Source organism: Anneissia japonica, unplaced genomic scaffold (genome assembly GCF_011630105.1).
Source record: "Anneissia japonica isolate Jap-2015-1 unplaced genomic scaffold, ASM1163010v1 scaffold287772_len198928_cov201, whole genome shotgun sequence".
Taxonomy (NCBI): domain Eukaryota; kingdom Metazoa; phylum Echinodermata; class Crinoidea; order Comatulida; family Comatulidae; genus Anneissia; species Anneissia japonica.
The window spans coordinates 48141-68950 of record NW_022716447.1 but is presented as its reverse complement, the minus strand read 5'-3'; the positions used below and the strand labels follow the sequence as shown (position 1 = coordinate 68950).

The window sequence follows — 20810 nt, the reverse complement described above, 5'->3', positions numbered from 1 at the left end:
AAATCACCGTACCCATGGATATGATAATGACATCATCATGTTCTATGGGTAATTAACACAAACCATATGATGATAGTTTTTAATACAGTAAATTAGGCCAATTTTATTTATCAATAATAAGTTCATATGTTATTCAACAATGTTAAGAGTATTCCCTTTTTGGTGACCCACGCTGTAAATACAGGTCTCCCTCTGATTAATGACTCCTCCAATTAAAGACCATTTTTCTCTAGTCTCATATAACATTTTTATTATTCTAAATTAGAGACAAGCTGCTAAAGTCCATAGGGACCTCCATCACAAAAGTGGTCTTTAATTAGAGGGCGACCTTTAATTGCTACCTTTACTGTACTGTCACTCCTTATAGGGTTTTAAACAATAAAGGAAATGCTAGATTTGATTTGACTTTGAAATATTTTTAGTAAAGTATTTTATGTCTTTTAAAAACATTTGGACCATTGTATAGAACATCAATATTCTGTAAGTGCCACACGTTCATCAGCATTTAAAAACAGTGGTGGTAATTGCTTGCCAAACCGCTACATGACAATGAGAAAACTCGCAATTTGCGGCTTGCAAAAGCACTATGCTGACGTCAAAAGGGCACAAAACGACAGAAATAAAGTACTTAAAAAAAAAAACTTTTATGCCCCTGGGCCCATTCTATTTCCAGAAAATTTTAATAGAAATTTGATTTGATGGTAGTTCTACAGGTATCTTCTAAATGTAAAATTGCCTTGTACTACTCAATGAACATCATTCATATGTCATACTGTAGGGTATTAGAGGAAATATAACTCATCGTTATTTATCAAAGTAGTGAATTTGCTATGGGTACTACAATAATAACTATATATTTATACATAGTAATAGTGTAAATCACAACATAGTTGAATGAGCAGTACTATCCAAATAACTAGCAATGCATCAAAATATTGACAGTGAAAATGGCAACTTAGTTTTCCAAAGAGCTTTAATAAAAGCACTTTAAAAGGAATATATTGGTCATAAAAAATCACAAAGTCACAATAAAACATTGCTAACAGACATTCGGAATGACCAGCGAGCGGTTATATTGTTGAGAAATGAGAGGTTCATGATGTTTCATAGCTAAAATAGCTAACCCGGAGGAACTAAAATAAACCTTTTAAATTTAATGACCTTCAAATTTCACAATTTTATTTATCAGGGATTAGTATGACCATAAATTTCCACCATCAGAGAAGCTCAGAGAAATAAAATAAACTTTATAATCGATATAAAATATAATGAAATAAATTAATAAAATGCACTGAAATAAATGAATTCAAACATACTAAGGTAACAATTATCAATGTTATATTAGATTTAACACATGGTCGTATGACAGTTAAAGATCTCTTCAACTTGTGCTGGTACACCATGTTCTTACTGTATGTCAATCAAAAAGTAAACGGTAAATATTTTTATTACTTTGTAGATGTAAAGATAACTAAAAACTAGTAGGTATACTGATAAGTTTAATATACTGTAACTTATATAAAATATACTCCAAATAAAGTAAGACTCATCATTGTATTCAATATTTCGATTGAAATATTGAATACAATTTTTTGTTATATAATTATTTAAAATTTGTATGTATTATTGCAACAATTTAATGAAAGTAAATTATGTGATTCTTTTTGTGCAGATATTATAATGGTCCTTTTTTTCTTGTAATTCATTCAATTGTATGCATCATATAAATTTTAAAGGTAGTTAATTTAGTGTTTTTTGTTAAACAGTTGAAGTAAATTGTCGCATTTCACTGTTTTTGTTTTTTTTATATTGATGTCATTATGTTTTATTAATAAACTAGAATTGAATGAATGGATAAAGAAAATATCTTGTGAATTAGTTTTTCATGTCTGTGAAAGGTGGAATTTGGTACTAATTCATTGATTGAAGCTACTTGGTCCAAGGAGGTAATATTTTTATACCTCCTTGCTTGGTCTTACTTGATAAACATTTAACACATTGTCCCTATATGTTACTTGGTCGTAGTAATAGCCTGGATGTCAGAATATTCTTCCAAGTACTGTATTCAGGGAGTTTTCTATACATTACAAGGATAAACTGGAATGGCCACCCCCTATATTAAACTATGCTATAAAAATATTTTGCCCATTCATAGGTTTTCCATTAGTCAAAAAAAAGAAGAAAGATCCCTCCTAAAGACCCTAAAAACATGTGGTAGCCCGATGCAGAACAAATTCTTTTACACTGCCTAAAATGTTCATACTACTGTAGCATTGGGGAATTCCAATGGGCTTTGTATGTAATAATAGACCTCCAAGTTGCCAAAGATCAATAGAACAACAACCCCAACAGGATACCAATACCATAAGTCACAGTGTCAACATGGGAACTGTATGTGGGTCATATGCCTCAGACCACAGACTGAGCAAGATAAAAGAATTATTAGAATACAGTCATGTAAACCTGCAATATTAGGCCTAGCGTAAACTTCAAATTTGATTTTGCACACATATAATGCATCAGTATTATCTATCTGCATGTACCACAAAAGGGTGCCTGCCAATCCATTTCTGCTTCTTACATAGTAATTTTTTCATTTATCGAGCTAGAACTAATGAACATCCTGGGACGTCACATTTAGTGGATTACAGTATTGTTAGTTAATATGCTATCATAATGCTTATATATAAAGTGATGAGCCTTAGATGGCTTTATACTAAAATCCATCTGGGTTTTGCATGCAATGTTATTTCTATGCTATATTTATTTATTTAAACTTCCATTTTGTGACTCACTGCTTTCAAAGTCCTGGTACATACAGTAAATATAACAACAATTTTTAAAATTCAAAATTAACTAAAAGTATATCAAAACCAATGATAAGATATACTGTACCTATACATGCTATTATACTCATTTACTAGGCTGGTGACATTATCATTCCTCCTTATTTATATATTTTTAATCACTACAGACTGTAGATATCACTGCAATGAATTCACCAATAGAGGAAATACCACAGATGGATTTGGTTGGGAACATTAATACCATAGTTATTAGACAAATGGTTCATCCCATTGTTCATAAGCTGAGCAAAACTGCGTTGTTGTTGGGAGCAGTCTGAAAGGATGGACATCAAAATGACGAACATTGGTGCAGTGCCTGTCTAAGAGAAATATATTTTCTAACAATGACAATATTTTTACTCTATTTTTGCTGAAAACAAACTTTTTTACTAAGTCCAAAAAATGTACATAATAATGATAGATGGATATAATTTAATAGCCATATATTTATATTTATATATTAGAAACATACTAATTTTCAATCTGACATGAATTATACTTTGCTATGTTCAATTTGGTGACTAATTGTATGACATCAAATCTTGTAAAATATGGCTTAATAATCTAATTTCAATTAAGTAAACTAATTCACTTACAGTATACCAGACAGTAGAAAATTCTGTAGGCAGAAGATCCAATTATCAGAACTCAATGGCATACTATCACCTAATTGCACAAGTTATGTACATGTAGGATGATATCATTAATCATTCAACAACTGCAGTGCTTTGGGTTACGTGGTCACAGTGGTATCCATTTTAATTCCTCCATGTTCAAAGAAAGGTCAAAACCTACCTTTAATAGAGATTTAATGAATAACACTCCACAGTTTAAGTTTAGGCCCCTGCCCCCCCCCACCCTCTCCCCCCAAAAAGTAGTTTATCACCATACCATATCTATGCTAAATTGACGATGGACGGATCAGGCTTTATATTTTCTTCTTTTACTAAATCTAAATTACTTGCTTTATTTGCTGGTGCATTGATATTCAAAGCTAAATACATGATTGAGATAATTCAAACAATATTATGATAAACTAATCATTTTTAATTGGGCCTTATAGATAAAAAAATTTGGTTTAAAATGGGTTCTCTTTCAAAGTATACTTTTTTTGGGCCTTGTCACTTCCTGTCATATTTTAAGTTTAGTATATGAGTAGAAAATAGAAATGAATAAAATAAATGAAAAAAATAAACAATTTCTTGTCAATAAAAAGAGTGGCCAATTTCTAATTGTTTTGGTGGAATATCATTTCAAAACAACTACTGTATACTTAAAAGAATTGTACACATGATATCACTAGTGATCTGATTATCTAATTTACAAAACAGGTTTTAAACATGGTTTTAACTAGCCTGGCCTTGGGTCAAAACAATTGTTGCAGAAAATGGAAAGGAAAAAATTACAAGCTTTTGTAAAGTAAGATACTGGCACCAAATCCTTGAATTTGTTTAACCTGCCTCATACTGTATACAAACAGCTTAGCTACTTGCCTCTCGTGCATACATTTCAGTTTTCTGCCTCAAACACAAACAGCTCTATGTAGAACCATGAAGGAAGGATTTTATTCCTCCATGGTAGAACATTTTAGGTTGTATACAATTATTATTATTATATTATTTACTGATTTATTAGGTTGTATTTACCTAAGTAAATGTACAATTAATTAATTAATTAAATTAAGTATCATACAGTATAGTACATTACTGTAGTCACTGAAAATAGATCAGTTATAGGAACCATTGACTAAACAATAATAGGCCTAAACATACTCTGTAATAATAATAATAATAAATAATAATAATAATAATAATAATAATAATAATAATAATATCAGTCTTATATAGCGCTTCATGCATAAAGCCTCTAAGCGCTTCACAAGATATTGTCATTCTCCATATACAATTTTAAAATTCTTCATCAAATTATTCATCAAAGACAAACAAATATAACATAGGCTTACTTTGTATGTTGTGATATTGACATTCGATATGATTGAGCTGAAATTTATCATTGTTAAATTTCCTCCTATTCTCGCAACACAATAAATTCAGCATAACAAAAAATTACATATTGAAACACCTGTTGTTGATAAGTACTAACTGGACACGCACCAAACACCACTTAACAAAAATCCTGATAATTTTAGCCTAAGGTGATATACCTACCCACAATTATACCTAAAGTTATTAAATAACTTTTGAAGGACAAATATATACAAACAAAAACAAATGTGGAAAAGATTAAGCCTTTCATAATTGTAAAAGTAGAATTTCCAAAGGCATTCATGCGGAATACTAACACATAGAATATGCTGTCAGGCACCTAGAATACAATTCAGTTCCCACAGTAGACCGGCTGTATCTTGATAACCTACTAACCTCTATAAACAATACAATATGCTGAATGAAATATAGTATACCATTCACCCAAAACTAATATATGGAATATAATATCCCATACCACATCAGAATGTTCTAGGAGCATATATGCTGTAAGAGGCTATTGTTGACTGATACCAGTGTTAATGTATAACAGATTCTAGTACAGCCTACACAAAGCTTTGTATGAGAATGATAACTTACGGTGCCAAAATTATCCGGCTTTACTTGTTTGTATTTGCTTTAAATTGCTGTCAAATATACAGTATTCGTGCTCCAGTAATTATTCCAATTTAGAAATTTTCATAATAATCAACATGATTATCTAATATATCCAGCAGGTTTTTCTAGCTCGTGTCATGCCTGATGACTACCAATGCATCATAGTCTTTAGTTTGATTAGCTTTATCGATGTTACTTGTAGTGTTGTTCACTTCAGCTGACTGTAAATTTACCACGGTATATATCGACACAATGAAGGGAGTTCCACGCCTGACTGAGCACTGTCAATACGTTTTAGTACAAATAACATAAGTCACCCTCAATGAATTTTTAGTACCAAAATAAAATCCAATAATACAAAAATAATCTACAACTATGAAGAATTGCCTGTCATATAAATAGGAAAATACTGTAATAGGATTATCAAATGTTTCATTTTGGCAATGTATGTTTTTATGAATATGATATTAAATTTAATTGAAAGATACAACACTCTTATCCCCTTCATGCTACAGAAACTGGGGATTAGCATCAGCCTTTATGGGCCCCAGTGGTTTTAAAAGGTTTTTCCTTTTACTTTACAAATAAATATTCTATAAGAGGTTGAAAGTATATTTGAAGAATTAATTGGGAACAGCTGAAAAAATAGAATTTAAAAAAAAATAAAAAAATCTGGGAACACTATTAATAATACCTGTCTTCAGACATGCACTGTAGCCTACTAAATGGTAGAGTGGCATATTCATTCTTTGAATAGACCAGAAGTGTTAATCTAACTTAACTGATCTATCAGAACAATAGCAGGAATACACGCATCCTACACACGTGTTGTCACACAAATGCCTGTATGTGTGTATGTTTTTACACTGTCGTCTTTGTGGAACCTTTGCAACAATTTTCAAAAGTGGAGCTTAGCTAAAAGGTCCATAGCAAGCCACTTGTCACTGGATGAAAAAGTTTAGAGCTGGCAGGCCCGTAGCCAGGTTCTTCCTAGGGGAGTTTTCTGGCTGTAAAGGTCCACAGTCGAATTAGCCCTGGTGGGGTCGGTGAAACCCCTAAAGCAAGAGGTATTATACATAACAAATTCAAACTATATCGTACCATACCAACAAATTCCCTATTAATAAATGAACGAATAAAACATATTTTAAAATACCAAATGCCAATCATCCTGTAATTTCGTATTGAATATTTTCATTTCAAAGCTTTTCCATGGTTACAATTCATTTATGTTTACCAGGCTCTGTACAATTTGTCATATTATGATTTATTTATCAGAGTTCTATGGATACAAATGTACTTTATCAACTCAAATATAATTTATTCAGAAACATCAATTATTATTTTATGAATATACTACAATACTGTTGAATGGAGTAGAATACTTAATAATACAAGAATAACTGTAAAGTCAGAAATAAGGAAATTTTCCAAGAGTTTTGCAGCAAGAAATATAGGCCTTATATATATAAAAAAAGGTAGTTTCTTGTCCTAATATTTTGAAAAATGCAGAATGTGGGCACTTTCATTTTTTACTCTGAGATAGCAAATCCAAGATGGTTGATGGGAAACAGCTACTACTTTCTCACTTTTACCAAGTAGACATATTGAAAGCAAATAAAAGAAGCACAAGACATGATTCATACCATGCGTATCCCCCAACCACGAATGATAGAGAGAGGAATTTTACTGATGTGAGTTAGCCAGATTTTCGTACATTTTGTAAAATAACGGAAATTAAAAAAAATTTAATTTGGTGAGGCTGAGAAAATGTGAGGGGAGTGAGAAGACGAGAAACTAGTAATTTTTTTTCATTTAGGCCTAATATGAAAGAAAATCCAAAAACCTTGAATTTAAATGGATTAAATATGTCATCTAGTCCTAATGAGATGTAATAACATATTTAAAGCATATTTTTTAGGTCCAGCTTGAACTCTTTTTATGAGTTCACCTAAATATTTACAAAAAGTGTTCCATTCAACTGCATTAAACAAGAGCTTTCCTGACAAAGGGCCAATAATTCACTGGATTTTGACCTGAATAGAGGTAAATTAATAGTGATCAAGTTCAGGGATTATACAAAAGCCATGAAATCTTACTAACATGTCCTTTATTGAGAAACGTAGAAGCATACAGTGGGCCTATATCCTGTATTTTTTTTTTTTATTATTATTTTTGTTTTATTTCATTATGATATTTTCAGAAATAATGTAGGTTTATAAAAGTCTGTATGGCCTATTTCAAAGCCTTCATTTTGATGGTCTTTAACATTTCAACTTTTTTTAAAATTTTATTTTTATTTTATAAGAACACATTTAATATAAATGCACCAAGATTGAAATTACTTTAAAAATAATTTAAAAAAAACCAAAAAAACAAATTGAGGCTAAGGTAGAACATCAAATCAGGTTTGAATTTTTTATCAAAAAAAAAAAAAACCAACAATGTGCTGTAGGTGTGACTATGTAATACCCTCTATACAGTAATATACTACTGTACAATGATAATTTTCTATCTTTGAAAAAATGTGTAAAATAAGAACATTTTGAGCCTGAAATCTGCAAAAAATAATAAAACTGCAAGCCTGGGCAACGTTTAACTGGTTGTTAAAAAAAAAAACAGTGTATTACAAAAGACCAAAATCATTGCTAATTAAGTGAAAGTGAAAGAAGACTGAAATGCATTCAGACAAATACAATTAAATACTTCCATCACATGTTATGCAACAAACATTTCCTTGGTACAGTAATAATAATAAATAGAAATGATTTCATTATGTTGTCGATTACAGAATTGCTTTTTGTTTGTACTCAGCAGTACTGGTGCCAGAAATCTGCCGACAAGGGGTCCGACATGAACGATGGAGGGGTCTGAGCAAAGGGGTGGCAACGAAGCCTCGGACGATGGCCCAGAATAAAAACTTCCTTTTAGGGTTCACTGGGAGAGTTTTTAATGGCTTTGTCCAAAATGTGCTTTTATTAGACAATATTAGGGATTGGCAGTCAAAATAACGTTATAATTTGGATAGGCGAATTATTATTTTTTTAAATTTTTGATTCAACTACCTACTGTAATCTTGCGTCGGACGACAGGGAGTCCAGGCCTGTCCGACGGGGGGAAAATGAACTCTGTCCCTGCTGGCACCAACACTGTGTAGGGCTAGGTAAATCTTTTCTTGTTTTACTTCACACATTTGATAGAAGTTATTTAAGTAATTCAAACATTGAATTTTGAAGTTCAAGTTTATTTAGGTCGTTTTAATAAAATTAGACCCAAACAGGTTTCTTGTAAAGCAGAAATTTTATGTATGACAATCTTGAACACTGCACTTGACTGACAGGCATTAATCCCATGTGGATTGTGACTGTATTTGTGGCAAAGACACCAAACCAAAGGTCACTCCTCACAAAAATTAATTTTTAGTTATAATACATAGTTAAACAGTAAGATGAGAGCTATAAAATTGTAAAAGAATAATTTAAATTCAACATTTCGTTATGAACTTACAGGAGTTTACATACAGCTGTTTAAAGTACAGTATTTAAGAAATCACTCTTCGAAGTTTTAAGATTTCAGGCATTTCTCTGGCAGAAACCATCACCGAGCTATGAAAAAAGGTTGCTTTAACGTTGAAAATGGGAAAACTAACACTCCACCAGCATGTTTTGGCCAATCTCCAAAGCATGACAATTGATAATATGCTAGGGTTGAATGTTTTGGCTTGTCTTTGCCACATTTTCATTATACATGAAGGAAAATTGGGCTTGCCTGTCTTTTCAATAAGTATTAATCCTGCTTCTTACGTTGAAGACCCCAGGTTCAACCCCCGGCTAGCGATGGGTTGTCTTTGGAGAGTCAGATCACTTAGCTTCTAGAATAACGATCACATGGGAGTTAGGCGGGATAAGAGGTACTATATCCGTTTCATGTCGATACTGGCGCTGTACTTCGGCTGCCACTGGTCCCCGGGGGCACAGCCAATATTTCCAATTGCCAATTTCAATTTCAAATATGACAAATACGGGGAAAAAATCATTTCTGTTCAAACATTTTTATGTAGGTCTACAGTCACACAGTATTGCTATCTGAATCTTGGAAATCTAATACAGTTATTCTAAAAATAGGCCTACTGTAGAAGAGAAGTTGGTCATTCCTTCTATTCTAAGATCATGTGAGTTTTATAGGTTGAAAGGAAGTTTAATAAACTATATTGGTGATCACTAGGTGATTCAGTGTTACTCTATATGACAACTGTTTATAGATAAAATGCAGACAAATATAAATTTAGAAAAAGTGACAGATGACAATATGACATTCCAATTCAGTTTAAAAATCAGGAATACTGTAAGCTGAATCATACAGCTCTGTACAGACTATCAAATTTGATTTGACAAAAACATGTGACATGCCTAAATATGGTCATCATGACATCACATCATGACCATATATAGGCACATCATGACTATATATGGGCATACTGTACAACAGTTTTTTTGTCAGAACATTTGATAATCTGGACAAAGATTTACAATCTACACTTTCTAAAATAAGAAAACCAGAGCCTAAAATTGCTTTAAAACTAAGAAAAAATATGAACAAACCAAGAAGCTTACTGTAGGTCCAACTGAGGAACTGTAAAATTATTTTGATCTTGTCTTGCCTTATGTGCAGTAGGTATGACTATGTAATACGGTACTCTCTATAAAACGGTGCATTAATATACTGCCGTACAATAATAATTTTCTATCTTTAATAAGTGTGAAAAATAAGAACAAAATAATTTTTTGAGTCTAAAATTGGGCAAAATTTTACTGGTTCTTACAAAAAAAAAATATATTTAGAAATACAGTAGAAGAGTATAGGGTCTGTATAAAGATCCCAAAAAGTCAATGATACAGTTATAGACCACAAAGTAAAATTATTACATGGGTCACAAGTCTCTTACAAGGCATGGGATTCTCCCAGAAAACAGAACGATCTTTCACACAAGATGCTATGAGCAAGCAAAAATCTTTCAGTTTCACAAACGCGTCTCCAACACATTTCAGATTAGAATAAGATCAAATTAGCTGGTTTAATATGTGTTATTAATAGAGAAATTAATTATCTCCCTTAAAACAGTAGGTTGGTACCATCACATGTAACTATAAGGATTTTTTTTAAAGAAATATCATAAACCAAACCTCACACTGAATTTGGTTACTCCCTCTATTGGATTCCAATTGAGATAATATTTATGGCTATGCACAGTTTATGCAACTTGCCTTTCATTTTTAACTTTGTGACAAACATACCATTTTAATGCTGACAGAAAATTTCCTTCCCATATTTTTAACCATATTCCTAGAACATTAGCCAATATCCAGGGGACCCTCTTAAAATTAAATAATGGGATGATAAACCATGGAGATTTTATTCCTCCATGGATAAACCAAGTCTCATTACCATATGGGAGTGGAGTGTTTTTTCTTTAGTCATATGAAAAAAAAAATCACAAATCCCAGGATTATCTGAACTGTCAGGCTACACTAAAACTTAGAAACAGCAATAACCCTCTATAAGATCTGGTTTGTTAAAAAAAAAATACTCATGTGCCCCTCCAAAATCATTCTTAAGTAGTTAAAAATCTCTTTATTTTGTGAGCTGGCACTAATTATCAAGCTCTCCCACTTCACTTTTAAACCTTCCCCCACTTAACCATCACACCTCCCCTCCCCCATTTCAAGACTCCTAGATAAGACACTGAGACATTCTAAGGGTGGGTTGCGTAATAAGATTAGTAAAATCTCAATAATAAGAGTGGGTTTTAAAAATGGGTAACCTGGGGGTTAATATAGGTGGGTGGAAGGCCATGAAATTAGCCTTGAATGGGTGGAAAACTTCAAGGCTGGATGGCCCCACCTCACTCCATTAAATACAATTTTGCATAAAGATAGGAAAAGGGCAAATTACTTAAGTAAGCAACCAGCAGAATATTAAAATTGCAAGTTTAGTGTTTGATTTATTACACACTGAGTCACACAGACCTTTATACTAATATTTACAGAAGAATCTAAAGTTTTTATCATTAAAATTGACTCATTGAACTTGAGCTGACTTGGCAAACTGCCAGAATAAACAATGGAGCACTATAATTAGATTTTATACAGTACAGTAGAACCCCTATTAAGGAGACACCTTTGGGACCAGAAAAAGTGTCCCCTTAATACGAGTGTCCCCAGAATATAGGGTACCCTTATTCAGGGGACTAACCAAAATTGTCCTCTTAATAGGGGTTTTTTGCATGTTTTCATACAACGATGACATACATTCTGTATAATTTTATTTTTGACATAAGGAATCAGCTAAGTAGAATTAATTTATAGCAACAATTTGCAATGCAAATACAATTATTTTCATAATACGAACTAAGCTCAAATGTAATTAAAACAATAGTTTGATATGTTGTAGGAGCAGTTTAGTGCAGCAGGAATGGTATGTTTTCCCTAACCTCGAGGTTGGGGTTTCAGTCCCTCGCTGTACTGTACAATTCACTTAGTGTCCTTGAGAGCAAGGCCCTTTATCTGCATTGCTTCTCTTGTAATCACTTGTCTTGTCGGGCTCGTAGGTAGACCATACAGACTTGTATGGTACATGTTACACCCTCCCAATTTCATGAAACCATCACTGCATAGGTTCTCACCACCCAGAAGTATAAATGGGTATCTGGTGGGGTTACCTACTTCTGCAATGTTTACCAGTAGCAAAACTTAAAACATGAGTACCCAATGACCAAGGGAAAAGAAGCGCTTTTTATGTACAAAGAAATGGCGCTGTATAAATGATATAAATAAAAAAAAACCAATAATAATAAAATGTTCCCAATATTATTGCATGATGCAATGTTAATTACCAAATATTCCTTTTTTTATTCAAAATATTGAGCTTTCTATTGGATGAATGTAGCATGAATAGAGTAATGACTTAGAATTAATAGTGAATGTTATGGTATGTATTAGAATCCTATATGAAAGTACACCAAAAACAAAGGAAACGAAATCCGCATGGTTAGGGTCAAAATTGACAAGATTGGCTTATACGAAGTAACACAGTATTTAGGCCTATATCAAAGTTTATTCTAAGGATTCAGTGGAGAAAAGTCTGATTTATTGCTCAAAAGGTGTTATGAAGTTGAGTGAACTTTTCTTACTTTTGAGACTGTTGTAGTTGTGATACAATGATTAAAAAAAAAAAATTTAAGTGTCCCGTTAATAGGGGTTATTTGACCATTTGGCAAACCCAGAAAGTATCCCCTTAGTGTTAAAAAATATATTTCCCCTTGTTTCGCGGAAAAGTGTCCCCTTAATAGGGGTGTCATTGACTAGGAATAGGGTGTTCCAAAGGAGGGGTTCTACTGTAGTTCCATGTCACAGAACTGAAATTAGATAATGACCTACAGTAGGAAAGTGATTGCACATTAGTCTAAATTGACTTTTACCTACAAGTTAGTCATACTTGGTACTTGGTACTTGTTTTTTTCACTCCAAAATACACCATAGTGGATTTAAGCAGGAGGTAAGGTGATAGAGTTGTCACTTAATCGTTGGCAATAGCGCGTAGTTAGGTTGGAAACTAAAACAATTTACACTGGAATTAGGGTTAAAGCTTATGTTGATGACATTCGGCTGCAAGACATTAACAGTGTTGGCCCCCTGTTCACACTTCGGTAATCAAATAGAAGGATATAGAATTACGGAACCAATAGGCTAGGAAGCTTCTGACAATTACCCTCTCCATTATTTAAGTAAAGGGGAACTGGCATGTAGAGAAATGGAGGTGCCCTCAGAAAGCTTTCACACCTTCCCAATCTTCAATATTATAACACATTTGACTATATAGTATTATATTACAGATTAACAACTGACAGACTAACAACTGACTTAATGCAACATTTTCACTCATTTCCATAACTAATGTAAAAGTAATGTATAATCAATAAGATATGCATAATCAGTTGTCAATGACAAATTAAAAACTTACAAGGTTAAAAACATTTTGAAGACATCATGAATAAAAAAAAAAAAACCTTAAGGGGATAAAAAGTTCAACAAAAATAAGAAGATTCAAATAAACCACTTGATCTTTCTAGCAAATCTTTTGACAGCTTCTTGTTGATGGTTAATCATAAATTTCCTGATTAATTGACTTATCCCCGATGGGTGATTAGTACCTCATTAAAAGATATCCTAAATGTTAAAACCAGCACTTTATTCTCATTATTCTCTGTCCTGTTTAATGACTTGTCTCATGGTTACAAGCTAGAACGATTTCAAATGTTTGACTATAATTTATACACGGAAAAAATAGTTCAATCTTGTTTACTTATTTTCTTTTGTTTCATTCACATCTAACAAGCAAGTAAACCCCGATTACAGTCCTATAAGATCTAATTCCCATTGGGTCCTTCTGATGCTATGGGCAGCACAAAAGGAGATAAGCTTCTACTCTTTTCAGAAGAATGTACTTCGTTACTTCGTTCTTCAACATGCACATGGGAAATATTGTCCATAGCGCCAACAACTTACAGTATCATTGCTATTGAGACTTGCATTTCAGCCTTCCAGCTGAAACACAAGATGAGAAGCGATGGGGATTGAACCGGAGACCATCAACTTTTACGATTTAGCACACACACAGTACAGTGGCTACCACCATTCTAAACTGACTAAGCTAAGCTGCTCTCAGGCATTTTTCTCGTTATTCAATTTAGCAATAATAACTCTAGTATAAATCATTTAAGGGTCTTACAGAAAAGATTGAATACTCCTGACCTACAAATCTCTAACAGGAACAATCCAATTCAACATAATTATATTTGATAATTTCTTTTTAGTCTAAAGGCATATAAGAATGAGTGCTGAATGAAAAGTAACATGATACCGTACTACTTGTTGGAGGCTTGCATAGCAATGAGTCAGGGATACAGAATGCTGATAAAAGTTACAGTATATCACAGAGGTATAGTACTGTAGGCCTACTTTAACAATAACTAGGATAGTTTATAAACTTCTATACCTGTGAAACAGATGTTGCAGGTATCATTAAGCCATACAAAAATGACTGAAATTCTGGATTATTAAAAAAAATTTGATTTAACTGAATGCTGAAATTTTGTATGTCATCATCATATACACAAAATAACAGGAATGAATATTGAATATACAAAATAATAACATAAAATAATATGTAGTAATGTACATTTAAAGCAATTTGTTATTAATAAAGATAAGAATTGTTACAGTAGGCCTACAATACAGTACAGTATTAAAATATTTTTATATTTGGAGATGTGAAAATTAGCACCAGTGATTTATGTATAAATTAGTTCTGTATAGGAAACTCTAACTGTTATTGTTAGATAACCAATAGAGGCAAGAAAACCAATTTCATTCCTTCTTAAAATCACAATAGAGTGAATCTGTAAACTTTTTTTCTTTCTTTTTGTGTGAAAGAATGATGTTTGACTGCTGTCAACTATGATATAAGCCTACAGTATATATTCAAGGAATTGTTTCATTTAACTGTTATCGCAATTTACCTGATTAAAAACAGCATTCACTTTGTGTTCAGGATCACAGCTTGTGAACATTATTATGTTAACATAGAGTGAAGATTAGATGACCTTTTTGTATTAAATCCATGAACACTTCACAGTGCTGAGAAGTGAAACAAGGGTGGATTTCGGTTTCTCTTGCATCTACACTCATTACACAGTTTTATCTCTGAGAAGTATTTGACCCCAGCATATATATACATAGGTTCAAGGATCAGTGTTAATATATCTTAGTCAGCCTTTAGGTATATTTGTTGATGTTTGTATTAATCCTTATCAACTAGCGTCATTATTTATGACTGGAGATACTTGGCTTACAAGTCCTGATTCATCTATAGTACATGACGAAAAAAATGTGTAGTCTGCTATAGAACAATATAATAGAAATAACAGCAGCACTTTCTAAGACTTTAAACTTGTACAATTTAATCTCTAGCTTCCATCCACACAGTGGACATATCAGGAGTACAGTACACATTAATTTTTATAAGAAACCAGTAAAATTTTGCCCAGGCTCAGTGTTATTATGATGTTGTTATTTTTTTTGCCAACTTAAGGCTGAACATGTTTTTATTTTGTTCTTATATTTACACACTTTTCAAACATAAAACTTTTATTGTACAGCAGTATATTACTGTACTGTATTATGGAGGGTATTGCATAGTCACACCTGCTGCACATAAGGTACTGAAAGACTTCTATTTATAAAGAAAAAATAAAAACCTCATTTAACGTTTTACATCAACCTAAATTTGTTCTAATTATTTTGTTCTTAATGTTTAAGTAATTTCAGCCTCAGTGTTCTTATAAAAAAAGGTCTATTGAATTAATGAGTCTGTGAAATTGAATAAATTACAAATAATTAGCATTTAAGAATGTTGGAAATATTTTCAATTAAAATGTCTGAAATACAAATGTCTAATTACGCAGTTGGGTTTTAAAAAGGTTTTGATTGAATTAGCTATAATATCAATTTGATATTAAGATGATTACTCAATGAAACCAATATATATGTGGAAGTGAAACTAAGTCATACAATTGAAACTAATCACAGTCTAAGATATCACAATCTTTCAGGACATTTTCCCACCAAATCAATTAAAAATATCTGTCAATTCTTGCAGTTTTTATTACAATGATAAAAATAATATTAAAAGCATTGTCTAAACTGCAAAAATAATTGTTTCTTTAATATTAAAGACAGACCCAATGATCCAAAGAAAAGTAAAATTGTATAAAATATTAAAAAATGCCTATTTCAAGAATCAAAGGCAATATGAATATTTATAAATAAATAAATAACAAAAAACAATAATTATCATAAAGGCCTGATATAATATAACTTATGAATAAAATTGAAATAATATTTATAAAGATCTAGTACTAAAACAAAATCAAAATAATAATTATTAATAATATAACATGCTATTTTTCAATTAACCAAAGTAATTAATAATTTAATGGTATATTATTGATAAATATAGCTAAAATAAAAATGAATAAATAAATACGACACCAAAATTATTTGAAGCATAGAAATACTGGTATATAATAAAAAATACATTATTAAAGAAAGAAAACCTATATTATTTATAGTTAAGTTTTCATGATGTGAAAGGTTCATATACGGCCTGGAAGAACACCACCTTGGTGAATGAGATTTAGTTGTAAAAGAAAGGTATTATATTATTATTATTATTATTATTATTATTATTATTATTATTATTATGATCATGATGATGAAAGTATTTCAAGACACAAACAGCAAAATAACCCATTACTGTGTGTCTTAAAAACATACGGTAATTCACCACTATAGACCATAATAGAAACAAGTCTTGAAAGTTAGTAAGTTCTTGGAACCATATATTTCACACCAACATACTGTAGGACCACATTGGAAATAAGTTTTACTTTTTAAAGAAAACTTTCATGGTCCATCCCTGCATCATCTTTTGTTGTTATTTGTTTGTCCTGCCTTGTGCGAATTTTATATGTTTTGTAAAATATTTTAATGATGCAAAATAAACTGAATTGATACCCCTCCTCCTCCTCCTAAATACTTATAACAAAGTAATGAGGCGACCTCTGCAAAAAGTTGTAGAAGAAAACATTAATACAAGAAATACATAGGACTACATTGCTGTAAATCTGTTTAAAAAAAGGTAGTATTCTTACTTAGACTTACGTACACATGTATTTCCAAAAATATATAATATTTACACACAATATTTATTCAAACAATCTGCATAAATAATGCACCAGACTTATAAAGCACATCACTCCTTTTAAAATGTAGATGACCAGACACAATATTTTAAAAAATCATAATACTATCAATGTAATTGTCTTAATACACAATATCTTTAAACAAGTTATATGAATCATAAAAATCACATAAAAATTAGAAGAAACATGGTTAAAAAAAGCTGAAATTTATCATTAATAATTACTTACCAAATTTCCAAATACAAATTTATTTTAAAGTAGAGAGTAGTACAGATCCAAAGAAATAATATACAGTCCACTGGATGTAAGAAATCCAAAAAGAAAACTTGATTGAAATTGTTTCTTCAATAAATTTCAAAATAAATATCACAGTAGAAAAGTAAGTGTCACACAGCCTGCAGTTTCTTGGTGTTACCTTCACAAGATCTGCTTGTCAATTAAATGCCTAGCACAGTGGGAATCAAGGCAAGCTATGGTACATGAACAAGCATCCAATCAGAAGCGAATATTCTGTGTGTGGGACAGTTGTTGACCAATCACAGACATTGATGATGTCATAGAATCTAACCTTTGTAGAGATCAATATTAGCTAGCATGCTACATGGAGGTATTTCTTAGCAATGACATCTCAAATACAAAGAAAATAAATAAAACTTGGAATTATCCATTTCACAGATTTGGTGACACTTGTTTTATTATTGGGTCTTTTCCATGGTTCTTTTGAAATGATCCAATTTAGTGTTACTAAGCAAGTTAGAGTATCTGGCACTAGTAATAAGTTAGTTCTTGTTGAACAGAAAATTCATTCTTGAGCCAAATATATGTTTTATCATACAGTAATCATTAATGCCAGACTCTGGAAGCCATTTTTGTGTTGATACGTTGTACAACTGATTTTTCTATGACACAACAATTATGTTTGACTCAAAACTTGGAAACAGTAAATAAGATACAGATTTTTGAATATTTAAAAACTGGGCAAAAACGGGTGTAACCACCCATTTTTCCAACTTTTTTCCAATCTGTAACTCATTAGCAGCTCCCGAGTTTTTCGTTACATGCATTTTGTATCTTAGAATAATCAGTTACGCAACATATCAAGACATTTTTGTTCTTCCGGAGCATGACTTCAAGAAAAATAAACAATGTTTACATAATATATTCATTAATCTATCACAGGTGAATATTCTGACTTTCAGTAATTGTAAAATTTCAATTCCATAGGATCAAGGCATTTGCTCAAACTTTTTTAACATGTTAGCAATGGCCATGTACAGCGATACCCTTCAATGCCATCTGATAACAAGAAATTAACACCATCAACATTGGTTTTCGCATCACATCGCCATACAGAAACTATTTTCAAGGTTTATGTGGTTTTCCACATGGACAGATCCACCAACCCACAGTTGTCCCATTTTCTAGACGCGTGTTTAAATGTCTGAGAATTCAGAAACGGAATTTATACTTTGCGGTGATATTTGATCAGAGATTTTCATTTTTGCACTTAGGTTGTCATAATTCTCAACTGTTTATTGAATAAACGACGTCATTTTACTCCCTCTTGCTAAGTACTTGTTGGAAATGTAAGCGCAGCAACTACTTTGCGAGTACAAATTATGACATTACCGTGCTAAATGCTTCCTTGTACAGGTATTTCATCTCGGTAAAAGCATTTACGTATGATTCATAATATTAGTTTTTTTTTAAAGCGATTTTCCTAAATCTTAAAAAAATGTATGCATTGATTTGCGAACACAAATACCTTTTAGGATTAGTGATATGTTAATGTTTGTTGAACATTCGACTAAAGTTATTTATTAGTTTTCTAATGTTCATCTAAAGAAATACGCTCTGTGCACGAAAGTTTGTGTTTAATATTTTTGTAGTGTTGAATGTATATTTTACAGAATAATAAAATTACAGACAGGATAAATATCTCTCAGGAAAAATAGTATGTATTACTATGGTATGATGATATATTGTGTATACATATAGGTCTACTGACATATACAGGTTTTTATATTCATTTACATATTTTATTATTTTATTTTATTTATTTAGGCATTATTTTATTTTATTTATTTAGGCACACAAAACATGCACCAAGAATTGTAAATAGGGAGATTTCCATTGCAAGACGTGGTAGAATCTTTAACTTAATGAAGTCACTAATATTTCATCTGTGCATGCGAGGACGTTAAGTTCTCCTTGTCGTGTGGATTCTAGGGCGTAATTTGATTAAATATACATTGTGCAGAGAACGTAGGATGGTCATGCATGAGTGAATCCGTTCAAATCGAAAAATTCCCTTCATAAGAATATACACATACGATGTTTTACACAAACTAAATCTCAGTATGAGGTGTAGGGAGTGGATTTGTTTTGGTTATATTTCAAATATAATATTTAATCAATCAATCAATCAATCAATCAATCAATCAATTAATCAATCAATCAATGGTCAAGTCCATAAGACAAAAATGCCACAAGTAGGCATGGTACCAGGAGAAATATAGAGCTGCAAGGCTCAGGGCAGTTCATTTTGAGGGTAAGGATCAAATTCACAGATTTTTTTCCCCAACAATTATTACTATCCAACCAATTAAAAACAAGAACATAGAAGAGGGAGGGAGGGGATTGGGGGGAGGGGAGGAAAAAGAGGGGGGAGATAAGGAGCTAAGGGGAAGTGATGGAGGAGGTGATGAGAGGAGAAATTTTTCCAAGGGACCTGGCATATACAGATTTTTACATTAATTTATCTATCTTATTCTTTTTTTTAGTTATATACTTAGGCACACAAATCATGCACCAAGGATTGTCAATAGCTAACACTGTCCTACTTGTAGGTACCCCTTTCAAACATACACGCACAATGTTTTACAAAAACTAAATCTCAATATGAGGTTTAGGGAGTGGAGTGTTTTTGATCTTGAGAAAAAATTCTGTAATATTTCAGATTTAATATTTAGTCAATCAATCAATCATCAATGGTCAAGTCAGTATGTAAAACAAAAATGCCAGATGGTACCTGGAGAAGTATACAGCCACAAGGCTCAGGACAGTTCAATTTGAGGGCAAGCCAAACTAGTAGAAATGCAGTTCACCGGATCAAATTCAAAGATTGTTTTTCCCAGTAATATTACTATCAAATGATGAGGGAAAGGGTGGGAGGGAGATGAGGGGAATTGAGAGAGGAGGGGATGAGCAGAGCAAAAAGTCCCTAGAAAATACTCACACTCCAGTCTCCCTCCAAAAATTATGCTCAATCACCTTTTAGTGAGTTAGCTCCCCTCACCTAATTATTGAGCACCCCCTCTTTACCTTTGCACACCTCTCATTTTAAGACTCCTAGATACTGTACACCCACTGTGTTCCTAGGGAGCTGAGTATGTCTTCCAGAAGTGTTTGATTCAAGGACTAGGATAATATTAATAATACGAAACACATGAAAAACAAGGAAATATACCAAATTACTATTTTAAATACAATGCAAAAAAAGGTATTGAATGCAGGCAAACTTGGTAGATGCCTATAAGC

General features: G+C 32.0%; 1 protein-coding gene across 1 annotated transcript in view; it reads right to left on the bottom strand.

Annotated features, from left to right (window-relative positions):
- The window catches only part of LOC117109684 (adhesion G protein-coupled receptor L3-like), a gene marked incomplete in the record, with an annotated part of 71675 nt that extends 53964 nt beyond the window's left edge, over window positions 1-17711 (bottom strand). The window contains 1 exon segment of the mRNA XM_033252061.1: window positions 17499-17711.
- Window positions 17712-20810: the final 3099 nt, after the last annotated feature.